General features: G+C 44.9%; 1 protein-coding gene across 8 annotated transcripts in view; it reads right to left on the bottom strand.

The window, feature by feature from the left end:
- Positions 1 to 26,600, bottom strand: part of alpha-Cat (catenin alpha) — a 104,154-nt gene that overhangs the window by 62,222 nt on the left and 15,332 nt on the right. Inside the window, exon 1 of one of the 8 annotated variants that reach the window (XM_076184752.1) lies at positions 17,403 to 17,417. The exons of the other annotated variants lie outside the window; for them this stretch is intronic. The gene's annotated coding sequence lies outside the window, so the exon portion shown is untranslated. Of the gene's footprint in view, positions 1 to 17,402; positions 17,418 to 26,600 lie in introns of those variants that run through there. 8 annotated transcript variants of the gene reach the window in all.

Here is a 26,600-nt window from a genome sequence, read left to right as displayed (position 1 = left end):
TTTCCATGACCTTTCTAGCCAAATTCCATGACTTTCCATGACCTTTCTAGCCAAATTCCATGACCTTTCTAGCTAAATTCCATTACCTTTCTAGCCATATTCCATTATTTTCCATGACCTTTCTAACTAAATTCCATGACTTTCCATGACCTTTCTAATAAAATTCCATAACTTTCTATGACCTTTCTAGCCAAATTCCACATTTCCATGACCTTTCTAGCCAGAATTCCATGCCATTTGAGCAAAATTTCCACATGATAGTTTTTTTTCTTTTTATCTCAGAGCAAAGTGAAAGAAAACGGATACTGTACCATAAAAATCATCATTTCTTCATCTTTTTATTTCAACGGAAGAAAACGGTTGAAATTTTCCTATTCATTTACATTTCTGGTGAAAAAACGATTGAATCTACAGAAATCTTGATATTCCATTACCTTCTTTATCGAAATCATCAATTTTCCAAAACTTCTGAGGCCTGAAAAACATCAAAGTAAATTTCAATGACTTTCCAGGTTTTCCATGACCTAAACGAACCCTGGCCACCGATTTGATTTATTTTAAAGAAACCAAGACTCGATCGTAAGCTTATGTCTTCCAGGTTACCCTCAGCCCCCATGTAACCGCCTACGGTCATTTCTAACGCCCAGAGGAGTTCATAAGAGCAAGGGAGGTCAAGTTACGATGTCGTAAAGTGACGTTGCTACCTCGTGACCAGGTCGTAAGGTCGTTGTCTAAAGTTGTTTTAAACACCCGAGTTTTAAATATGCAGATGTACTTGTAACCAAGAACTACGTTTTTTCTGTAAATAACCAAGAACTATGTTTTTTCTGTAAATAACCAAGAATTATGTTTTTTCTGTAAATAACCAAGAACTATGTTTTTTCTGTAAATAACCAAGAACTATGTTTTTTCTGTATAAAAAAAAAACTCTGCGTCAAACACTGTACAGAAAACGGACAATGAACCGCATGTTCGGCAATACGTTGTACATAAATTAATAATAAGAAATCCCGAGACTGCTTTCGAGGCTTTTGGGCACATCATGTACACACGGGCGTGATACATCAAGCTACCAGACCAATGAACAGACCTTTATCGTTATCACTGATCACTATCTCTAAGTGATAACCCAAGTATTCCCTTTTTTAATACACTGTGAGAAATAACCCATAATAATAAATAAATAAAATTATGATAACTAAACCAGACCATGATGAATTCTGTATAATAACAATAATAATCTATATTAAAAATAATAATAATCCATGATAATAATAAAGAGGTGGCTCCGAGAGGGGAGGGGGAGAGGGGAGAGAGGGGGGAGGGAGGGAGGGAGAGACGGGGGGGTGGGGGTCACGCCCAGCCACAAAACAGTCCAAAGGACAGCCTCAGGACACAAGCCCCCTCCCCCTCCCCCCTCCACCTCTCCGGTTTCTGGTTATCTCCACAATGAAGACCCCGGGGGCACCCCCCTCCCCCTCCTCCACCACCACCACCTTCCCCCGACGACGAGAAAATATATATATATCATTCTTGGCTGGATATTAAAATCTAAGACTGTGAAATGGGGGGTTAGGGTGAAAGAGTGAGAAAGTGAGATAAAGGGGAGGGGGGAGGTATGGGGACTTCTTGAAACGTGTACACACACACAAACATTATATACATGTAAAAATATATATATACACACACACACGTTTCTTTAATTAAAATACATTTTCACTCGCGTACACCATGCCCTACTAACCACAAGTTTGTATGAATTCATTATCGTGGCCCACAAAGTGAAACAAAAAACAAGAGAACACGAAATGTAACCATGGGGGGGGGGGTCAAATAAGGTCACACTATGGGGGGAAGGGGTCAAATAAGGTCACACTATGGGGGGAAGGGGTCAAATAAGGTCACATCTCACGGCTGAATGTGGCAAGAACAACCATCCCCCTCCCCTCCCTCCCTTCCGTCTTTCCCCCCCTTCCCCCATCTGGAAACGGGGAGCTTAATATTGCAACGTCAGCTTTGGCCATGCAGGTCCTCTGGGGAGCTCCCCCCCCAGCCCCCCCCCCCTCCACGGGCGACGAGCGGACGCCCAGAGATGTTTATGACCTTTTCTGGGGGGAACTGTGGCCTTTATTTGATCTCGACCTTACTTTGTTCGCTGACCTTTTTCGGGCGGTTTTTTTTTTTCTCTCTCGTTCCAGCCAACCCGATGACTTTCCCTGCAATTCTATTAGCTACTGTATAACTAAAATTTTGTTAAAAGAGAACGACATAACTACTGTATATAAAAATATCTTCATATGACGAGAAATATTTGTGCAATCCAAGCCAATGATAGACGATTTTCATCAATAGTACCTTGTCAGTGGAACAGTTGGTCTCTCTCTTGAAAATAATAAATATATAAATAAAATAAAATAATGATAATACAATAATAATAACTAAGTAATAATAACCATTTAATACTATATATTTTCATTTTTACCACAGTGATCAAGTACGCATTCTCGCGTCTTTTTTAATATTCACATTTAAAAAAAAAACCATAAGTGAAACAAAATACAGAGTGAGCGAGTTCTAGTTTCGCTAGTTGTGTGTTCTGACATGGCCACCCTCCTTACAGGGAGGAAAAGTCCATTGCCGTATATACAACATAAATAAATAGTTAAATAAATAAATAAATAAATAAATAAATAAAACTTCACAAGAACGAAACTCGCGTGTAAGCAGAGGACAGCAAGGGACTCCGCCCTGACGGACACCCCTCCCTCTCCGACGTCCCTCTCCCCAATGAATAAGTAACCGGCACCAATAATGAATGACCCGTCTATGGCACGGTACACTGACCCACCCGTGGATAGCACGCGACGTTAGAATGCCATTATATATATATATATGTATATATATATATATATATATATAAGTACATATACAGAATTTTTATAAGTACATATACAGAAACTTTTTTTCACCGTAATGTATGTACGACATAAGCACAGGACAAATTACAACGAAATGACAGTAAGAACTTTCATATATTACATCTTCATACAAATATATGATATACGAAAGATCTTAATGTCATTTCGTTATAATTTTTCTGTAGTTTAGTCGCACATACATACATTATACATGAATTACACACAATTATATATATATATATTATATATATATATATATATATATATATATGTATGTAGTTACAGCTCTTCAGGCTAGGAGAATCCCCTCTTCAACCAGCATCAGCTGAAACTAATGTGGTTCCCAACTCCAAGCACCAGCTGGTACAGTACACTTCCTTCTCTAAGCACCAGCTGTGACCTCCCTTCCCCCACGTATTTGTAATATAAACACAGGTGGTTACAACTGCTTTTAAAAACGAATTATTTTTGTTTAATATTTATTCATTTTACAGACGCGTTTTAATCACTTTTTATACACATAGTTGTGTTTAATTACTTATTTATTCAGAGTGCAATGGTGGTATCCCCCCCAAAAGAGAAGAAAATAAATAAAATAAATGTGTACTTAGAAGTGAACATTGCATTTCTGACAGTGTCACTGTCTCCCCTGAGCAAACGCTTCACGCACCCCCCCCCCCACCGGAGGCAAAGGCAAACGAACACAGACCCAAAACAGACGGAAGAAACAAAACAAAAACAAATACATCGATAACCACACTGTGCCATGACACGTGACGCCAAACGTCATGACACGTCACAAGACACGACGCAGAACATGACACGCTACGACACGACACAGTTCACCAAAAGGAAGATGCCGGTCGACAGGACTCGGGCAAGGTCAATTAGACCTTGAGAAACAGTGTCATTGGACCGTTTTCTATGTAAGGTGACCTGGCCAGTGATGAATAAAATCACCTGACGGCAGTAACACCTTTAATACAATGGTGCACTATTCTGGTCTATATATATATATATATATATATATATATATATATATATATATAAATCGACTGCGTGTCGCGGTACCCAGGTGAAACAAGGTCACGCTTGATCGAGACCCAACCGAGTCTTTATTCTGGCTGACGTCAGGCGCTTTCATTCAGTCAGGGGAACTCCCTCGACTATTTCATTCATCCAAAGGTTTCAACGAGGGAGAGAGAGAGAGAGAGAGAGAGAAAGAGAGAGAGAAAGAGAGAGAGGAGAGAGAAAAGAGAGAGAGAGGATAGAGAGAAGAGATAGTGGATGTATCAATGGCACAGATATGACCAGCGGGAGGATGGATGAGTGATGGATTATTTAATCCAATTACGAACCCAGGCCCTCACCACCACCATCCCCCCCTCCCCCACTTTCCGCCTTCTCCTTCTCCTCCTCCTCTTCCAGCATCACCGTGCGAGTTGGGCACGAGCGCTGCTCGCATGCACATGGAGGAAGAGGAAGAGGGGGAGGAGAAATAGGAACAGGAAGAGGGGGAACAGAACCAGGAAGAAGAGGAAGGGGAAGGAAAGGAAGACGAGAGGTAGGAACAGGAAGAGGACGTGTAGGAATAGGAGCAGCAAGGAGACGATGTAGACCAGGAAGAGGAAGAAGAGGAAGAGGGAGAAGGAAGAGGAAGAGGAAGAAGGAGAAGGAAGAGGGAAAGAAGAAGAGGAAGAGGAGTAGAGGAGGAAGAGGAGGTGTAGAGGAGGGGAAGAGGGGGAAGAGGAGGAGGAGGAGGAGGAGGAAGATAGGAAGACAAAGGCCTTCAAAGTGCTGGAGGGTCAACTTGGCGACGTGTCCCGCCTGCCAATTACGAACGAGGAAGACAGAGGCGTGTGTCCCTCCTCAGCTGAATAAAATCGCCTGACGACAAGCATAACAAAGACAGCCCTGCAGGGTGAAGGGTTTCCGTGAGAGAGAGAGAGAGAGAGAGAGAGAGAGAGAGAGAGAGAGAGAGAGAGAGAGAGGGGGGGGGGATTACGCTCCCAGCAAATTCGCATAAAAAATGAGCATCAAAGGACAGAAGACACTTTTCTTCTAATCCCAAAGAAAACTTTTTTTTCCCTCTATGCTGTCAAAAAAAGTGTGTGCATTACGGGAGAAAGTAAACGAAACTCTTATACCATACACGAAGCCATGGTGTCTTGGACAGACAGACACTCTGACCGCTGCCTGTGCCTGTCAATCTACCTGTCTACTCTGTCAGTAAGGTCGAGAGGAGAAACAGCTTGGGGAAGCATAGACAGATACTGGGAGCAAATAGACAGAAGAAAGAAAGGTGATGGACAAACGGTGGGGGGGGGAGGCGATGATATAAGCAATGTATGCATTCGCTGCAAGCATGTACCGGAAACCCACAGCCTCCCAGCAGCAGGCAACGATCCTCAGGTTTCCCACAGATCTCTCCAGGAAGACACGTTGTCTGTGTTGTACAAATGTCAGAATGTTTACAAGTGTGTGTGTGTGTGTGTGTGTGTGTGTGTGTGTGTGTGTGTGTGCGTGCGCGCGTGCACAGCAGGGTTAACTATCTGAACGAGCAAAACACGACAAGAGACTATGGATGTCTTTCGTAATTCCAATGAATGTATGGGTGATGAATGGGTGTGGGTGATGTATGGGTATAGGTGATGCATGGGTATGGAGGATCCTGAAACTGTTAAAACAGGGACGTGGGAGGAGATGGGGGAGGAAGGAGTTATCAAGGCACAGCAAAAATAATGGGGGAATGGGGAAATGGGGAAATGGGGAAATGGGGTACTGGGGAAATGGGGTAATGGGGAAATGGGAGGTGCTAGACCACACAACTAAACCCCTACTAATTAAAACAAATCCCACCTTCACCTAATTTTCCCATTACATTACGCATTCTTCAGTATTAACAAAATCCCAGCCTCCTCAAAGAGTACATTTGGATTATAAATTCAAATATTAATTAATCTTAAAATGATCCGACGGGTAGCCATTGGAATGGGTCCCGTTTTAAGATTCCACGAAGAGCAGATTTGCATAATTCATCATTTTCTTATTGGACGCCAGATGTCTCTCCTCGGCTCAAGGGGGCTGGGGGGGGGGCTACCGGAAGCCCCCCCAGCCCCCTTCCGGAAGCCTCTCAGCCCCCCTCCAGCCCCCAACTCCCCCCCCCCGCACCTTCCTGGCCATATTAAACTTAGAATTATCACTTTCAAAGATTATTTTTTATTTATTCCCCTGTTAATATAATAGTCACTAGTTCAATGTTTCTTCTTGCAGAGATCTATGGGAGGGACCCAGGATCGTTGCCAGCCGTTGTGGGGCTGCGGGTTTCGTCAAAGAAGCCCAGTGTGCAACAATTAATAAATCCCTTTATTCATTTCATTATTCATCATATACAGTAGGTGTTGATTATCGCCTCTAACCATCCCAGAGAGGGGGGGGGAGCGAGAGAGAGAGACAGAGAGAGAGAGAGAGAGAGAGAGAGAGAGAGAGAGAGAGAGAGAGAGAATCTCTAAACCCTTACGTGGTACGCCAAGTTTGACAAACCCAGACGTTCCTGGAAGTCAAAGAGAGGGAAAAAGGTCACCAGCAGCAGCAGCAGCAGACACTGGGAAAACTCCTTTCTACAAAGAATCTGGAGAGAGAGAGAGAGAGAGAGAGAGAGAGAGAGAGAGAGAGAGAGAGAGAGAGAGAGAGAGAGAGAGAGAGAGAGAGAGAGAGAGAGAGAGAGAGAGAGAGAGAGAGAGAGAGAGAGAGAGAGAGAGAGAGAGAGAGAGAGAGAGAGAGAGAGAGAGAGAGAGAGAGAGAGAGAGAGAGAGGAGAAATGGAAAAGTGCACTGCTGGTATTACATCTTGTTTTGTAAAATCACGGAAACGAAGAAGGCATGTTGGATGTGAACAGTCGTATGCTTGGTTGCAGTTACCCATTTGCATTTACCCGGCTGTAGTGTATTATGCAGATGAGCTATGCTCGCTGGTTAAGTTAGGTTCGGTTAGGTTAAGTTATGCTGGGTTAGGATTAGCCATGTTAGGTTAGGATTAGCCACGTTAGGTTAGGATTAGCCACGTTAGGTTAGGATTAGCCACGTTAGGTTAGGATTAGCCACGTTAGGTCAGGATTAGCCACATTAGGTCAGGATTAGCCACGTTAGGTTAGGATTAGCCACGTTAGGTTAGGATTAGCCACGTTAGGTTAGGATTAGCCACGTTAGGTCAGGATTAGCCACATTAGGTCAGGATTAGCCACGTTAGATTACGTTAGGTTTAGCCACGTTAGGTTAGGATTAGCCACGTTAGGTTAGGTTAGGATTAGCTACATTAAGTTAGGTTAGGTTAAATCAACTCAGGTTAGGTTAGGTTGTTTGATTAGGTTGTAGGTGACGAGTGGGAGGAGGGAGGTAAGATGCTGTGGTGAGGGAAAGGGAGATGAAGGTAAGGGAGAGGCAAGGGGAGAGAAAGGGAAGAGGAGAAAAAGGGAAGAGGAGAAAAAGGAAGAGATGTAAGAAAAAAAAAAGAGGAGGAAAGGGGGGTGAGGAGGAAGAGAGGGACAAGGTAGAGAGGAAAGAGAAAGAGAGGGTGTGGCGAGCGTGGGGGGGAGGGAGGAGGGGCTAAGAGAAGTTGGAAGAAAAAGAAAAGAAGACAATGACTGACGAGGGGCCAATGGGGCGGGAGGGTGGGGGAGGGGGAGGGGGGGTCTGAACGACCACGAGGGGAAATGAGGGGAAGGACGAACGAGGGGAAAATGTCTACGAGTACCAGAGAAAGGAGTTTCTTGGCGACAAGAAAACGAGGGAGGAACAAGGGGAGGGGAATTGAGAAAGGAAAATGGGGAAATAAAAGGGAAGATGGAGCAAGGTAAGGAGTAGGAAAAATGAGAAAGGAAGTAGGAGGAGGAAAGGGCAAGGACGAGGGGGAACAGGAGGTGGAGAAGTGGAGGATGAGAAGGAGGAGGAAGTGGAGGACGAGGAGGAAGAGAATGAGGACAAGGACCACAATGACGTAAAGGAGGAGGAAAGGAGGGTAAGAGGAGGAAAGGATGAGGAAAGGATGAGGAAAGGATGAGGAAAGGAGGAGGAGGAAAGGAGGAGGAGGAAAGGAGGAGGAGGAAAGGAGGAGGAGGAAAGGAGGAGGAGGAGGAAAGAAGGAGGAGGAGGAAAGGAGGAGGAGGAGGAGGAGGAGGAGAGGAGGAAGAGAAGAGGAGGAAGAGAGGAGGAGGAGGAGGAGGAAAGGAGGCGGAGGAGGAGAAAAGGAGGAGGAGGAGGAGGAAAGGAGGAGGAGGAGGAGGAAAGGAGGAGGAGTAAATGAGGAGGAGGAGGAGGAGGAGGAGGAAAGGAGGAGGAGGAGGAGGAGGAGGAGGAGGAAAGGAGGAGGAGGAGGAAAGGAGGAGGAGGAGGAAAGGAGGAGGAGGAGGCGGCAATCAATAGTGGCCGGGCCGGTGCCGGAGCGGGCCATCACGTGCCGCAAGAAATGGTGCGTCTGCCCATTAAAGCCTATTTCCCTATCACAGCCTACGCTCTAATGACCCTTCTTGACCTGCACTGCTACGACCAACTGCCCCGCACCGGCCAAATGCCATGGCCACTAGTGCCAGTAGGGCCACTTCCCCGATGGCCCGCTGTGCACGGAAGGGCCAGGTGGCCCCAAGAAGGCCGGTGTCCACAGTGCCCCCCCTTCCCCCCGTCCCGGGCCACTAGATGGCCCACATAGCAGGGTTGCACTGTGGCCCTAAACATCACACGAACTGTGGCCATATATGGAAGTGACATTCGGTTTTAAGCCTAAAACCGCCCTGGGTTAATTCACATCGTTGGCCATGTACACACAACTCTGTACGTAAACTGACGGCGTACACATGTATACACGTACAACATACGCAAGAACACACACAAAGCTTTCTTCTCTAGTTTGTTTGACCCATTTCTTGCAAGCTAAACATGGTCCCCAACGAAACTAGCTTTCTGGGTCAGCTGGCAAAGTCAGCAGCTGGCTCAAGCCTCGGGCGACAACACACAGACGGTGGTGGATCTGGTGGAAGGAACAAAGAGTTCCCAGCTGGCGAGGCATAAAATAATAATAATAATAATAATAATCATATAAACTCGTCGGCATATGTGGTCGTTATAGAGAGGGAAGGTTGAACCAGCTGTCCGTTATAACGAGGTATGTGGCGGTTCTTTGATCCTCTAAGGACCACAGAAGAACTTCGGACAGACCTCAAGATCCTTCGTCTGAAGAAGTGGATCCTCCTTTGCTGCTGAAGTTCCCCCCAATTATACTAAATGTCTGTTGAGAATGGTAGATGGCAAGACATTACCAACCCACGGACCCAGCTTGTATTGAACCACTGGGCCATTACGTGGCATGTAAGGATTTCGTTCGAATCAACGCAGGATGATTTTATTCGTATTAACGGTAGAGATTGAAATTCTACTTAGCCTCCTCCGACCCCCTAAAAAAATTAAGTAGGTAACTACCGGGGGTGGATGGTCCCAAGTGCTGAGGATGTCCTACGAGGAAGGGCTCTACAGGGGGAAAGCCCCTCAAGAGAGATCCTTCAACACACACCCTCAGGGTAGTATCCTCTGGGGAAATTTTATGTATGCACACGCATGCATACACACGTGTTTATGCAAATATGTGTATACTTGTACCGTTGTACGTGCATGAGGATACAGAGGGGCAGTCAACCAGTAATATTCACACACACACACCTCGCGGTGCAGTGGTTAGAATTCCCGGTTGCTACTACATCAGTCCGAGTTCGAATCCCGCCCAGGGCTGAAATAATTTCAGTATCGCTGCGATTCGAGTCGTTACTCCAACTCCCGTGGGCGGGGAGTTGGGTGTGTGTGGGTGTGCGTGTAAGGTCACAGCATTACCCATAAATCAGTCACATACGAGCTCTGAGCTCTCTTCCGGGAGGGAAATAGCTGTCGATCACAAGTCCAACACGTGATCCAAGACCATGGTGAATCACACACACACAATCACTCCCGCCCTGGTGAGAGTAACTCCTTCAATTCAATGGGGGTGATTATGGGCTTTGGCCTGGTTGTCGCTTGACGTCCTCCCAACCCCCAGGTTAGAGAGGGGGGTGGAAAGGGGGGGGGAGTGGTCCCTCCCCCGGGAACTAGATAATTACCAGCACACAACGAAGGCTAATTAGCCCCCGAAGAAACTTAACAAGGGCATTAATGAACCAAGACGCATTCGCCCCTCCAATGGTGAGTCCCCCCCCCCCAAAAAAAAAAAATAATAATAATAATAATAATATAAATAAAATAAAAATTATAAAAGAAAAGAAAAGGGGTATGTTAAACAGAAATAAGCAAATACGAATCACTAAAATTAAATAAGAAGAAAAGCGAAGCGAAAAATAGAATACCGAAGAGGGTTAATGAGAGAGGAGGTAGAGGTAATCTGAAGCTGAACAGACACCTGGGAGGTGGGAGACAAGGGGGAGACAAAGGAGGAGAGGAGGAGACAAGGGAGGAGGGAAGGGCAGAGAGGAGACAAGAGGGGAGGGAAGGGCAGAGAGGAGACAAGAGGGGAGGGAAGGGCAGAGAGGAGACAAGAGGGGAGGGAAGGGCAGAGAGGAGACAAGAGGGGAGGGAAGGGCAGAGAGGAAGGGCCAATATAGGACTGAGAAGGACACTGAGAAAGGAAGGTCTTCTAACCGGGGAAGGCACAGAAGGGGGATACAAGTGAACGGAAACGCGGGGAAAATACAACAGAAGGAAACTATGAAATAAAACAGCTGTCAATTACGAGTCCAACACGTGATCCAAGACCTTGATGAATCGCGCACACACACACACACACACACACACACACACCCTACATCCTAATGTTCAAAAATTTCGTGTTGCAAAACATCTTTGATTACTAACATAAGAAAATAGGGCAACAAATAAATGAATAAACAAGATGAAATAATATACAATTATAAAATAAATAAAAAATTAAATGAAACAAATACATATTTTCTTGTATTTTTTTATCAACAATGATGCTTAGATCAGATTTTTATTAATTTATTTAGCAAACGTTCTCTGGTGTGCAAAATGGAAATACAGTGGGCGGAAGGAATATAAACAAAGGGACGACATTTACACGCTGCCTCGGACACCAAACAGGATAATTAATTCTCCGAAGCCAGTACCATTCCTTTAAAAATAACAAGGAAAATAAAGATGACAAAATTAAAGATAACGACAACAAACAATAAATCAAAACGCAAAACAATCAAAGAGATAAAAAGTAAATAAATGAACAAATAGGAGGGGCAGAGAGAGAGAGAGAGAGAGAGAGAGAGAGAGGAAGGAGAGAGGAGAGAGAGAAGAAAGGTGTGAGAGGAGCAAGAGGAGAGAGAGAAGAAAGGTGTGAGAGGAGCAAGAGGAGAGAGGAGAAAGAGGAGAGAGAGGAGAGAGAAGAGAGGAGAGAGAAGAGAGGAGGGAGATGAGAGAGAAGAGGAGAGAGATGAGAGAGGAGAAAGAGGAGAGAGAAGAGAGGAGAAAGAGGAGAGAGAAGAGGAGAGAGATGAGAGAGGAGAAAGAGGAGAGAGAAGAGAGGAGAAAGAGGAGAGAGAAGAGAGGAGAAAGAGGAGAGAGAAGAGAGGAGAAAGAGAGAAGAGAGGAGAGAGAGGAGAAAGAGGAGAAGAGAAAGAGGAGAAGAGAAAGAGGAGAAGAGAAAGAGGAGAAGAGAAAGAGGAGAAAGAGGAGAGAGGAGAAAGAGGAGAGAGGAGAAAGAGGAGAGAGGAGAAAGAGGAGACAGGAGAAAGAGGAGAGGAGGGAGGAGAAAGATGAGGAGAAAGAGGAGAGGGTAGAGAAAGGAGAGAGAAGAGGAGAAAAAGGAGAGAGGAGAAAGAAGAGAGGAGAAAAAGGAGAGAGGAGAAAGAAGAGAGGAGAAAGAGGATAGATGAGGAAAAAGAGGAGAGAGGAGGAGAAAGAGGAGAGAGGAGGAGAAAGAGGAGACAGGAGGAGAAAGAGGAGACAGGAGGAGAGAGAAAGAGGAGACAGGAGGAGGAGGAGAAAGAGGAGAGAGGAGGAGAAAGAGGAGAAAGAGGAGAGAGGAGAAAGAGGAGAGAGGAGGAGAAAGAGGAGAGAGGAGGAGAAAAAGGAGACAGGAGGAGAAAGAGGGGAGAGAGAGGAGAAAGAGGAGAGAGGAGAAAGAGGAGAGAGAGGAGAGAGAAAGAGGAGAGAGGAGGGAGAAAGAGGAGGAAGAAAGAGGAGAGAGGAGAAAGAGGAGAGAGGAGAGGGAGAAAGAGAAGAGAGGAGAGAGAAAGAGGAGAGAGGAGAAAGAGGAGAGAGGAGGAAAAAGAGGAGAGAGGAGGAGAAAGAGGAGAGAGGAGGAGGAGAGGAGGAGAAAGAGGAGAGAGGAGGAGAAAGAGGAGACAGGAGGAGAAAGAGGAGACAGGAGGAGAAAGAGGAGACAGGAGGAGAAAGAGGAGACAGGAGGAGAAAGAGGAGACAGGAGGAGAAAGAGGAGACAGGAGGAGAAAGAGGAGACAGGAGGAGAAAGAGGAGACAGGAGGAGAAAGAGGAGACAGGAGGAGAAAGAGGAGACAGGAGGAGAAAGAGGAGACAGGAGGAGAAAGAGGAGACAGGAGGAGAAAGAGGAGACAGGAGGAGAAAGAGGAGAGGAGGAGGAGAAAGAGGAGAGGAGGAGGAGAAAGAGGAGAGGAGGAGGAGAAAGAGGAGAGGAGGAGGAGAAAGAGGAGAGGAGGAGGAGAAAGAGGAGAGGAGGAGGAGAAAGGAGAGAGGAGAAGAGGGGCGAAAGATTGAGCGAGGGGATTGAACGAGAGAGAGAGAGAGAGAGAGAGAGAGAGAGGAGAGAGAGAGAGAGAGAGAGAGAGAGAGAGAGAGAGAGAGAGAGCGACTATCCCCATTTCAGCATAAAACCATGACTTCATGATTTTATTCTGGCCAGCGGCGAGCTAGAGGAAGCGGAGTAGGGAGGGGCGTCGGAGGGTGGGGGGTTCACCGTGAAAGGAGCAGCCGGAGCGATGACCACCAGATAAGACACGCCGCCGCCGCCAGCCGCCGCCAGCCACCTCCGTCACAGCTTCCGCTTCCACCTCCACCTCCTCCACCTTTCCCACCTCCACATACGCCACCACACCTGCAATCTCCACCATCCACTTCCGCCAACTGTTGGAGCAAATGTGCTGGAGGTAAATAATTTTCCTCCAGCATATCAAATGATATTCTAAATATTTTTGTTGAGGAAATAAAATTATCTTCCCACAGTGATTTGACGGCGGAAAAAGTGCTGGAGGTAGACGGTAACGCCGATTAATCGGAGGTTGGAGGAAAAATAGCCCAGGGTGATAACCACTTCAGGGAATGCGGTACCAGCACGCTACCGATGAGGCCACAAGCACAAATTGACGTCACAAATGTTGCTATTTTCTCGTAATCTATTCATTTGCGACAGAAAACTTGTAGAAAAGACAAACTCGTTCTAAAAAAAAAGATAAATACAAATTTAAAAAATCCGAATTAAAATACGGGAGTATGGATATATGTTCCACGTTCAATTTCAATCACTTAAAGTCAATTTCAAACCCAACCTGTACAATACACCTTTTGTTGTAAACCAATTATTTATTGTTTCACCTGTATGTGCATGTACGTGCGAAAGAATATACTTTGTGTGTACGTATGTGTGTATTATGCACATGTATGCATGTATATAACTTCCCTTCTCAATACCATTATTACAGTTGCAAAAATTCAAGGGAAAAAACAACAAAAGCAATGACAAATCGGTTCCTGTGCTTTGAGAGAGGGGAGAGAGTGGGGGAGAGGGGGAGAGTGGGGAGACGGGGAAAATGGGAGAGACGGAGAGAGACGGGGAAGAATGGGTGAGACGGGGAAAATGGGAAAGACGAGGAGAGAGGGGAGAATGGGAAAGACGAGGAGAGAGGGGAGAATGGGAGAGACGGGGAGAGAGGGGAGAATGGGAGAGAGGGAAGAATGGGAGAGACGGGGAGAGAGGGAAGAATGGGAGAGACGGGGAGAGAGGGGAGAATGGGAGAGACGGGGAGAGAGGGAGAGAGGGGAGAATGGTAGAGAGGGAAGAATGGGAGAGACGGGGAGAGAGGGAAGAATGGGAGTGACGGAGAGAAAGGGGAGACTGGGAGAGACGGGGAGAGAGGGAAGAATGGGAGAGACGGGGAAAATGGGTGACAGGGAGGAACAGGAGAGACGGGGAGAGAGGGGAGAATGGGAAGACGGGGAGAGACGTGAGAGAGGGGAGACGGGTGAAGAAATGGGAAGAGGGGAAGAGGGAGAGAGACAGACCAATGGTGCATTGGTAGAAATTCATTGATAGTCAGCGAGGCAACTGCTTAGTGCGAACGATCATGCAAATCGCCATGCAAATCGACGGCCACACTGATCGCAACAATACTCAACCCAGGCCATGTCTACCAGGTTCGGGCGGGTACGAACAAAAAAATAATAATAATAAAAAATAGAATAAATAAATATATAAATGAAATAAAAAAACAAATAAATAAAATAAAATACAAATAAATAATATTGATAAAATAAAAATAAAATAAAATAAATGAAATGAATATCAAACTACCCTTTGGCTGCCCTTTCCATGGACCCGAAGGTCTCCGCACAGAATATGAAAACATCTACTACGACAACGAGTTCCCTGATGCAGGGCCTCCGTGCGTCAACCCCCCCCCCCAATCCCCGGGGCGATCGATAAGATTAGCCAATTCGGATTAGATACAAGTGGCGGTCCGCTAAGGAGCAGCAGCACAAGGAGGAGGAGGAGGAGGAGGAGGGGAGGAGGAGGAGGAGGAGGAAGAGGAGGAGGAGGAAGACACCACACCAGAGATCGGGAGAAAATCTCACCACAGCAAGGAGGGAGAGGGAGGAGAGGGAGGGAGAGGGAGGAGAGGAGGGAGAGGAGGGAGAGGGAGGAGAGGAAGGAGTGGGAGGGAGGGAGGGAAGGAGGGGAAATGGGAGGAGAGGAAGGAGTGGGAGGGAGGGAGGGAAGGAGGGGAAATGGGAGGATAGAAAGGAAATAGGGAGGATGGTAAGGAAGGAGTACAGGAATGAGAGGAGGGAAAGAGAGAAAAGAGAGAACAGGAAAAAAGGAGAGGAAGAGAAAGAGGAGGAGGACAAAGAGTGTGAGGAGGGGAGGAGGGGAGAGGACGAAGGAGAAAGGCGGGTGGAGTAAGGGAAAGAAAAAAAGGAAAGATGAAGGAGGGAGGGAGGGAGAGAATAGGAAAGAGGAAGAAGAGGAGGGAGGGAGGGAGAGAATAGGAAATAGGAAGAAGAGGAGGGAGGAGGGAGGAAAAAGAGAGGAGGGAGGAAAAAGAGAGGAGGGAGGAAAAAGAGAGGAGGGAGGAAAAAGAGAGGAGGGAGGAAAAAGAGAGGAGGGAGGAAAAAGAGAGGAGGGAGGAGGGAGGAGGGAGGAAAAAGAGAGGAGGGAGGAAAAAGAGAGGGAGGAAAAAGAGAGGAGGGAGGAGGGAGGAAAAAGAGGAGGGAGGAAAAAGAGGAGGGAGGAAAAAGAGAGGAGGGAGGAAAAAGAGAGGAGGGAGGAAAAAGAGAGGAGGGAGGAAAAAGAGGGAGGAAAAAGAGAGGAGGGAGGAGGGAGGAAAAAGAGAGGAGGGAGGAGGGAGGAAAAAGAGAGGAGGGAGGAGGGAGGAAAAAGAGAGGAGGGAGGAAAAAGAGAGGAGGGAGGAGGGAGGAAAAAGAGAGGAGGGAGGAGGGAGGAAAAAGAGAGGAGGGAGGAGGGAGGAAGATGAGAGGGAGAAGTGAGGAGGGAGGGAGAAGTAAGGAGGGAGGAGGGAGGAGGGAGAAGTGAGGAGGGAGAAGTGAGGAGGGAGAAGGGAGGAGGGAGAAGTGAGGAGGGAGAAGTGAGGAGGGAGGAGAGAGGATGGGAGAAGTGAGGAGGGAGGAGGAAGAGGAGGAGGCACGAGAAGAGAAACAAAAAGGAAAAGGAAGATGAAGCTGGAAGGAAGGAAGGAAGGAAGGAAGGAAGGTCTCCCGCGCCTCGAGGGGCGCCCTTCCCAATACAGTGAGATCGCGGAAGCGTCGAGACTTCGGAAAAAGGGCGTGAGAGCGTCGTGAGTGTGGGCGAGCGTGAGTGTGGGCGAGCGTGAGTGTGGGCGAGCGTGATTGTGGGCGAGCGTGATTGTGGGCGAGCGTGATTGTGGGCGAGCGTGATTGTGGGCGGGCGGTAGGGCGTCTTGATAGGCCTATGGCGGCCTTGCAAGGAGAGAAAGATATTTGCAACTTCCGCTCAAAGTTCCTGCACGCCGTCTCCAAGAGCCTCTCTCCTGGAGATAAGAGGAAGGGGGTGTGGGAGGGAGGGAGGGAGGGAGAGAGAGAGAGAGAGAGAGAGAGAGAGAGAGAGAGAGAGAGAGAGAGAGAGGGGGGGGAAGGAGGAGAAAGAAAGGGAGGGTGAGAGAGGGAGGGAGGGTGAGGAGGAGGGAGGGTGAGAGGGAGGGAGGGTGAGAGGGAGGGAGGGTGAGAGGGAGGGAGGGTGAGAGGGAGGGAGGGTGAGAGGGAGGGAGGGTGAGAGAAGAGGGAGGGAGGGAAGGAGAGAGGAGGGAGAAAGGAGGGAGAAAGGAGGGAGAAAGGAGGGAGAGAGGAAGGAAAGAGAGAAGGGAAAGAGAGGAGTGAGAGAGAGAGAGATGAGGGAGAGGGGAGAGAGGAAGGAGACGTAGTCACCGGTCACTGAATCAATTAACACGAGCAATTTGTACAATCGAGACAAAAATTACGAAGAAATAAACTGCACAGTATATGGCAACACCAATGAACAACGCAGTTGCCACAATAATGTATAAATAACTTGACCGAATTCTAAATATACAATTACCCCTACTGGAGTTCTATACATCGCATAGGATAAATAGATGCCTAGATATTTGAAATTTTTTGTATCTATACTATATACCACGATATACTTGTCTAACCATTTTACACACGAGCAATTGGAATGACCACTCTTCCTAGTTCAAATAATTCTATGCAAAAATATTCACTATTATTATCACTGTTATTGTTATTACTATCATCATTTTTATCATTATTATCAGTTATTTCCACCATCATTTATCTAAGCCTTTAATACATCTCTCGTATCGAATACCACAGCGTTACCGGGTAATCCTCGGAATCCAGGAGGCTCCGGGAACGCCGGTATAGGCAACCGGGGAACCGGTTCCGGAATGCGCTGACACGCCACACCACGGACAGCCTTAACAGGTTTAACCAAGAGAGATTACTCGACCGTAATGCGGATCATTAATCGGGTTAAGTGAAAACGGGAAGGCCTATGGCAAGATATAGTGCCATAGGGATCGATGACGTCATCAAGTCTCCTATTGAAGACTCACCAAATTTTCTGCACAACGGATTGCAACAATGGCACGTTTGCAACGAATTGATTGACATTTATTCGACCCCGCAGCCATCAACTTTGGGTAAATGAAAGGTAAATATAACGAGTTACCTTAAGCACAATCTCCTCTACGGCACTGCAGTTCCAACTCGTTGTTTTGCCCTTACCTGAAAGTAAAAGTAGAAAAAATGTTCATTAGACTATTCGAAACGTATCAAGTAGAAATAGTAGTAGTAGTGGTAGCAGCAGCGGCAATGGTGGTGGTAGTAATTGTGGTAGGCGTAGTTGTGGTGGTGGTAGTTGTGGTGGAGCTGGTAATCATAATAATAATAATGATAATAATAATGATAATAATAATAATAATAATAATAATATTAATAATCTTGATACCCACGTGGGCCGAAAGTAGGGTCAGGGAGAGAGGAAAGGCGATGGCGTGTTGCCAAAAGTCACTCTAACCCTTGTCTAATTGGGGCTTACAACTTTGAAATGTGCCTTCAAAGTTGCGTTATTAAGAACTTTATCAGCACACCGACAGACGCCCCCCCCCCAAAAAAAAAATGCAGATACTTATTGACTCTATATACTCTTACTATCTCACGTTTTCCCCATTTTTTCAAAAATTCTGACTCTCGGAGCCCTGTGACCTGGAAACCCCGGAATTTCAAAGCTACATACGGCACTCGGCTAGGTCAGGCCAGGTCAGGTAGCCGGGGTGCCTGTAAGGAGCAAATTCATAATTGAACGCGGTTGGCCCCGTGTTCTTGTCCCCAGGGGGCAACACTCGGGGGCAATGTCTTCTGGAGGGGTGAGGGGGGGGGACAAGCTCCCACCGGACGTCCCTGCAACGAAATTATGATATTCGCTCCATTTGAACTTTCCTCCTGGGGGGATCTGTGATGTGATCAAATAAAATTGGACACTTCAGCTTTGCGCGCCCAAAAATAAACAAATAGGTAAAAATAAACAAATATATAAATATATAATCAAATAAATTAGTCTGACCAGAACAAGTTTTATCCATTTTAGCTTTGTCCGTACCTACGATAAAAAAAATAATTCTAATAAAATTATGTTGTATTCGTTTCAGCTTTTAGCGCATCTACATATTATATATATATATACATATATATATATATACATATATATATATATATATACATATATATATATATATATACACATACATACACTGACAATAAGTAGTTCAATACCCATAGAAGACTACAACTAGACAAACATACAACTAAAAGAAACAACAAAACAGACAAATAAATATATTCTGACGTAATGTAGAAGCCAATGAAATTGGACCAGGCCCCTTGAACAGCAATCATCGACGGCTATCCTCCATAATGAGGACATCTTCTGGCATTTCTATTTGTCTGAAAGGGAAGTCGAAAGTCTGGAGAGAGAGGCTAATGAACTCTCCATTGTCTTGTATTTTAGTGCCACCCGACAACGACCGTGGCACAACTGTCGTCGTTCACGTCATCTGGAGTAATTTTATGGCTTCCATTACCAAATGTGAAACAACGCGACCTTCCAGCCACTTACCACTTGCCGTTCTACGGTTTCGATCGCAAATGTTATATAAAAAAAAAATAATAATAAATAAATAAATAAATAAATAATAATAATAATAAATAATAATAAATAAAAACAAATAAAAAATAAAAATAAAATAAAAATAAAATAATAATAAAATAATAGATAAATAAAAATAAATAAAATAAAAATAAAATAAAAATAATCATATTAAAATACAACACAATAAAACATATGAATAAATAAGGTGAAATAAAATAAATATATCCTTTCAGTTCGATTCATCACAAGGAACATGACCACGACTGTACATCACTTACTATACATTCGCTACGTCACGCAATTCCTTCGTATACAGTCGCACGTCAACACGAGAGTCGTCCTCGCCAACCGTGCACACTGTATAGATGTCGTGTTCAGTGTCGCATGCTTCCCTTACGCGGACGAGAGGAGGGGGAGAAGGAAAACGATGTGGAGGAAGAGGAGGAAAACGAGGTGGAGGAAGAGTAGGAAGAGTAGGAGAAGGGACTGAAGGAAGAGGAGGAAGAGTAGGAGAAGGGACTGAATGAAGAGGAGGAAGAGTAGGAGGAGAAGGGACTGAATGAGGAGGAAGAGGAGGAAGAAGAGGAGGAAGAAGAGGAGGAAGAAGAAGAGGAAGAAGAGGAGGAAGAAGAAGAAGAGGAAGAAGAAGAGGAAGAAGAGGAGGAAGAAGAAGAAGAAGAAGAAGAAGAAGAAGAAGAAGAGGGGGAGGAGGAGAAGGGAATGAATGAGGAGAAGGGACTGAACGAGGAGGAGAAGAGGAGGAGGAAAATAAAAGAAAGGAGAAAGAGGAAGAGGAGGAGAGTAGAGCCAAAGGAAGATGCCAGCAGAGGAAGGAAATGAGAGGAGGAGGATGAAGAGGAAGGAAATGAGAGGAGGAGGATGAAGAGGAAGGAAGAGGAGGAAGAAGAAGTATGATGAAGGAAAATGATGAGGAGGAAAATGAGGAAAATGAGGATGGAAGATGGAGAGGGAAATTAATAAAAAGGAAGTAAGAGAAAGAGAAAGATGAGAAAGAGGGAGAGGAAGAAGGAAGAAGAAGGAAGAGGAAGAAGGAAGAGTAAGAGGAAGGAGGGAAAGAGGCCTTTCGACCATCCACCAAAACGTTGGCACCACAAGGGTCATGGTGTCAGACCTGTTGTCGGCACCTCACGCCCCCCTCTCGTCCTCCTCCCGTCGCCTTTTAATCAAACGCCACTTTTAAAAAAAGTGTGCTGCTAATTACCAAGTAATTAACTCATACAGCCTGACATCACCTTTCATCTAAATCAAGCCTTCACCATAATTATTAACATGGTCATTATTAATCATTATCATTAATATCATTATCATTATAATAAAATTAAACATTATACGTGGAAGGGGGAAGGGCATGGTTTACAAAATGGATAACCCTCAACCCAAGCCTCAACCTTGAGGAGGGGCATCTTCGTTGAAGGGGAATGCTGTCAGGAAGGGCCGGCCTTGCGTCAACGAGAACAAGAACGAAGAGGATTATGCGACACTGTTGAAGGGAGTCGTCTCTTCGCACGACTCCCTTCAACTAAACGAAGAATTTCGTCTCGTATAACTAAAATACTTCTAACAAAGACAGCAGAGGAAGAGGTTAGAGGCAATAAAGATAAATAAACAAATAAATAAATATAACTACCATCGACAACTTCCCGTACCACACACTCACAAATTCAGGTGTGCTGTAAGTTCACACTATCCACGAATAGGGCAATACAAGACTTTTGAACTCTCGTCCAGAAGGTTCTAGCTGTCGATGACGTGACCAACACGTGAGCAAAGACAATGGTGGATCAAGCACGTACAAATCTCCTTTGTTTCTTCTATCTTCCCGAAAACCATTCCTTCCATATGGGTTACGTTAGGTTACATTAGAATTAACCTTTCCATACACTCGATAACCTTTATCCAAACCTGAGACTAAACTCATCGTTCTAATCCAGACTACAACCAACAACCACACAATAAAAATAAAAACATGCAGCGCTACAAATTGAACATATGCTCAACGTTTCTGAATTCAATGTCGACAAACTAACACAAGCAGTCACAGCGGAAAGCTCCCAAATTATAAACACTGTAGCCTGAACATCTGCATAAATGTACGACTTCCGTTTAATTTTTACTCTTGAATTTAATGTAGAGTGAAAATCAAGAGACGACCCCATGGATAACCTCCAAAACAGTCACTGGGACGCTCCCGCCCCTCGTCCACCAAACACGTTATAATCCTCAAAACGTCCAGATTCAGCCGTCCCTCCCCACCCCCACCCACGCCCGTGTCCATAACCTAACCCTCCTCTCTTCCTCTCCCACCCACTTCCAACTTGACGCCCAAGCCTCCCGACCCGTTCTGCTGCCGTCGGTGGTCCCAGGGAACACTCGGCCCCATTTGTCGTTCAAATTCAAGCATTGTCCATCGCGACAAGACATTTTTTCTTTATTTACTTTAACAATGAGGGCATTTTCCTTTTAAAATATACTTTTTTTTTTCCCTATCTGTAACCATCTTCAATGGGAATAGACGAAAGGCTAGACTGGAAAGGTCACTAGATACAAAACGAACCTACGCAATCTGGCTCGACGGTCTGCGCTTGCGCGATACACCTCTCCCAAGTCTCCCGCCAATATCCCCTACCCGCCTGCTTCCTAGCGTCGTCTCAACACTCATTCCGCCTGGGAAAAACAATCTTCCATTTTTCCCCTCTTCGTCCGTCTTCCCAGAAGTAGTGAAATGCTCATAATATTTTAACCATTACCTCAATTACAGAGCACAAGACTTCCTCCAGGTTTTTTTTTCTTTTCATTGACAAATACATAACTGGAATGGTTTTTGTCCCCGATATTTACATAGCAAAACAATAGCTACAGCTTCATTTCCCTTGGGAGGTGGGGGAGGAAGAGAGACCATGACAGATGCCAGGACCACTACGAACAACCAAAACCCAAAGCCAAAACGAAATTTGCAGGAGTAGCACGACAACCTGAAGAGGTTGAGAGGCCTTGGTTTAGCAGTGGACTTGGGTTTAACCGGTAAAGAAGTCTATGCCTCTGGAACCTATCTTATTTCCCAAATACTCTCGTTCTGCTGACGTCAAAAAGCTCGCATCCTGGATAATTCTTTGATCTATATATTTCAAAATAGCAGCGAGGAGAACAAATAAACAAACGTATGAAAAACTAAGTAAAAAGCCAGGAAATGTTCATTCAGGAGAGAAAAGAACGAAAATGTAGGATTCTGTTTACAACCGTCCGTTATGGCTCTTGATGCCGAGACGACACATTTGCTAAAGAAACTATAATAATATTTTTTGCTTGCTTGCTTGCTTATTTTTATTTATTCTTTATCTTTAGATCTCACTATTTTAAGTCACTGTCATAGCTTTAAAAACGAAGACCCATGACAAAGTAATGCATGGTATTTTCGGCCCTTAACAAACCTTTGCATAGTCTATTTCAGAGTATATATATACATATATATATACACATACTATGCAGGTGTTACGTCTGTGATTAAGCGTTTCTTTTTATAAACAAGAAAACACATTCTATTGTCATGCCAGATGACATAAACATAAAATCCTAGGCAATTAAATCTACTTACAGAGCAAAGCCCTCACGATATTTTATGACTTTTACCTTCGATTCAAAAGCAGTTAATCCGCTTTCGACCCACACAGGTGTGGGCGAGTCATAGAGGTCAGGTTAGGTCAGGTCAGGTCAAGCGTTGCCCAGGGGGGGCACCTACCGGCATCCCAGGAGTGTGTACAGTCTGAACCTCCAAGACATGTGCCGCTTTAATTTATTATTATTTTTTTTTAAGAATCTCCTGGACTTGGGTCAGCACAAATTCAAAAACATTTTCGTTTCTCTTCCCGTGTTTTTTCTTTCTTGTTTTTCGTTTCTATTTCATTTTCCTATTTTTGTCCAAGCCAGGCTTTGGAATGAGGGGCATCTCTGCACACGCACGCACGCACGCACACGAGCTCTGAGCTCTCTTTCGGGAGGGAAAATAGCTGTCGATCACGAGTCTAACACGTGATCCAAGAAAATGGTGAATCTCACACACAAGCTCTGAGCTCTCCTCCGGGAGGGAAATTGCTGTCGATCACGAGTACAAAACGTGATCCAAGACCATGGTGAACATCTCTCACACAGAGCTCTGAGCTCTCTTCTGGGAGGGAAATAGCCGTCGATCACGAGTCTAACACGTGATCCAAGACCATGGTGAATCTCACACAGAAGCTCTGAACTCTCTTCCGGGAGGGAAATAGCTGTCGATCACGAGTCTAACACGTGATCCGAGGCCATGGTGAATCACACGTGCTGCAACGATACATAAACTCAAATTCAATGTGATCATTGGAAACTAAGGATATAAACAGAGCCGTAGACGAACTTTAGGTTAGGTATAATAAATGACAAAATAAAGAGACGGGACCCCACGAGCATTGCTCCTTTCCTATATACCACAATACTGTCTGTGCATGAATGCTTGAAGACAGTAGTCTTGTAAATTTCAATTAAATATTTTTGAAATAAAAGAATTCGAGGAACAGGCATGACCCTAGCAGAGGCCAGAGAGGAAGATTTCCAGATTGTCTATTAATCGCTTATTCGCCTGAAATCCGGAAACAAACACAAGAGGTTCCGAGAACTAAATGCAATAGACTTCCGACGGACAAAGCCTTGTGTGTGTGTGTGTGTGTGTGTGTGTGTGTGTGTGTGTGATTCACCATGGTCTTGGATCACGTGCTGAACTCGTGATCGACAGCAATCTCCCTCCCGGAAGGGAGCTCAGAACTCGTATGACCGATCTATGGGTAATGGTGTGTCCTTACACGCACACACACACCCAACTCCCCGCCCACGAGAGTTGGAGTAACAACCCGAAGCGCAACGATACTGAATTATTTCAGCCCTGGGCAGGATTCGAACCCGGACCGCCGTAGTGACAGTCGGGGACTCTACCAACCGCGCCACCGAGTGTGTGTGCGCGCGCGCGCATTCTAACCTAACTACCACGACACTACTACAACCACATATGAACTACAGCATAATTCAAAAGTCCGTCGACAATCTTCAAACTTATCCACTAAACTAATAAACTTCCATCCATGAAATAAACAAACAAAATTGTCACCGACCGCTGGACCGTGGTTGTCTCTTGGACAGGTCCGACGGTCAGGATCGATCTGGAGACGGGCGGCATTCCGTCAGAGTCCTGTAACACGTCGGTCCGTGTATGGCAAAGGTTGTCCATGCATATTACACACGCAATGCGTCACGGCCCGCCGCCGACAGCACCTCACCTACCTGTGCCACAGGCTTCCTGTCTGGACACTCGCTGACCTGACCGCAACATTATATATATATATATATATATATATTATATATTATATATATATACATACACACACACACATACATTGTGTATGCGAGAGAGACAGCAAATATATAAATATATATACATTTTTTCTAAGAAGTGGAAGTTCACAAGAAAGCCTCATCCAGCAAACTCACTTTCGCTGTTCCAGGCTAAACGTCCCGCATTTATCTCCAGGCTTTTCCCTCTTCTGACCTTTTTTTCCCCATTTTCGAATTTCTTCGAAATATGTGCATCAAAATGACTCGTTAACTTTATGAACACCATCACAAGGAATCGGAAACCACTAAAGCTCTTTATTGGGTCCGTTTCTTGGAATCAACTCGATCCAATTAAACCGCAGCCCTTCCTCCAAACACTCTCCCACTCCCTCATCCCAAGAACTGACATCTAAAAGGCCACTGACCCAATTAAGTCCAGTAAATAACGGCTGCAAACTGCCTTGTTAGAAAACTAGGAACCGTATTCTTAAAAACAAAATTTTGGTGCCCAGAAACCAAAACGCAGCCAGGAACAATTATGAACCTTATTTCCTCTGACCATAAGAGTGATGATACCTATATTCTACCATTTCAGGACCTGAAGATTAGTTTACAAATAGGACCATACTTTCCTAACTATATTGCATGGTATGGGCTTTACTGACGTCATTTCACGATTATATTCAGGCTACTGATGAACCATAGCCTACCCTACCTACGTTCGAACCCCAGTTCAAGTTGCCCCCTACAAATAAACAACAAATAAAATAAAATTAAATTAATAAAAAATTAAATACATATACCAAAAACTTCCTCCCTTACAAGGGAGGTAGAGATAGGCACAAAAATCACTCCCACAAGAGAATACATAAAATAGAAATAATAGACAAACAAAACAAATAAAAATAAATAAATAAATATCCCCTTTACCAGTCTTATGACTCCACCTCTTCGATACTGCGTTTCACGAAGGACACTAACGCTGCTCGTCACCAACAAAACACTAAAAACAAAAATAAACAAAAAACGAGGAGACACAAGTCTACGTAATGCAAAACCCAAACATCACACAGACGAAGCTTGGAGCAATTCTTCTTTCGTCCTTCATTTCGTATAATTTGGGCATCTCGTGAATCTCTGGCTCCCTAACTCTCGTCCAGGGTTTCCCAGAACCAGAGGATTCTGGGAGGGAAGCCTAAAAGCCCTGGACATTGATACATGGGTTAATTGTAGCCAAATATATTTCCGAGTCATTATTATGTCAATTTTATAATCATAATAGTTTTTAATAGAATTGGGACATTGATATATAGGGTAATTGTAGCCAAATGCATTTCAGTCATTATTCTGTTAATTTTATGGTCATAATAGTTCGTTTTGTTAAAGAATTGGGATTTTTTTAACAGGCTACCAGGAAAATGGATCATGTCTACTTTCAGAAATTTGAGGTGGAAAAAGACGTAGTAATATTAACCAACAACGATTTCTAACGCAGGGTTTCCTGAACAAAACTACTTAAGCCATTTAATTAAATTCATTTTCCTCATACTAAAAGGGCAGCACTGCACGGCTCTCTCCACAAACATCCTATCATCTGTCTGTGCACCTTCTCATCCATCACAAGAGGGGCACAGACTCTGCTTACTATGGGGCTTTTGTCTAGCCCAGTGGCTCTCGACCCCTTTCCACTCCTTCCTCTCTCTCTCTCTTGTGTGGCTCTCCATCATTCGTCTCCCAAATCCCAGCCAGCTAAGGTTGAAAAAATATATATAATATATAAAATGTTGATGAAGTGAAAATCCTTTGCTGTATGACGTTCGTCTCCCAAATCCCTGCCAGCCACGGTAGAAAAAAATAACAATAATAATAATTATATATAAAATGATGATGAAGTGAAAATCCTTTGCTTTATGGCAAAGTTGACAATCATAATTATCATACATCTGATAGCTTTTGTGGTATGCTTAACTTGCATCCTCACATTACACAGAAATGTATCATATGTAACATCAAGCCACGGACCCGTTCGATTCTTGCCATTGTTCCCTTGGGGGCCCCCGTGGCCCCCTGTGGCTCCCTGTGGCCCCCAGGTTGGGAACCACCGGTACCTGACCCCAAGCAGTGCGCATGCGCAGGACCAAAGGAGAAATTACCCGAAGTCGATGAAACACAGCAAACGACTACACCAAGCGGAACAGGTCTGGGGCCGCGCGTTTCATACAAATTAAAGAGCTGTGACGTTATTATGAATGAGCGGATCGATCTAATGTCCGTAAATATCATTGTATTACTAAGCCATGGCACCCCAATCATGCATAAATAAAAGCTTATAAAGAAATTAAT

The sequence above is a fragment of the Oratosquilla oratoria genome, chromosome 1, assembly GCF_046742065.1.
Source record: "Oratosquilla oratoria isolate Oo_2021 chromosome 1, ASM4674206v1, whole genome shotgun sequence".
In the NCBI taxonomy this organism is placed as follows: Eukaryota; Metazoa; Arthropoda; class Malacostraca; order Stomatopoda; family Squillidae; genus Oratosquilla; species Oratosquilla oratoria.
Note: the sequence above shows the minus strand (reverse complement) of the source record. Positions and strands in the feature narration are given on the sequence as shown.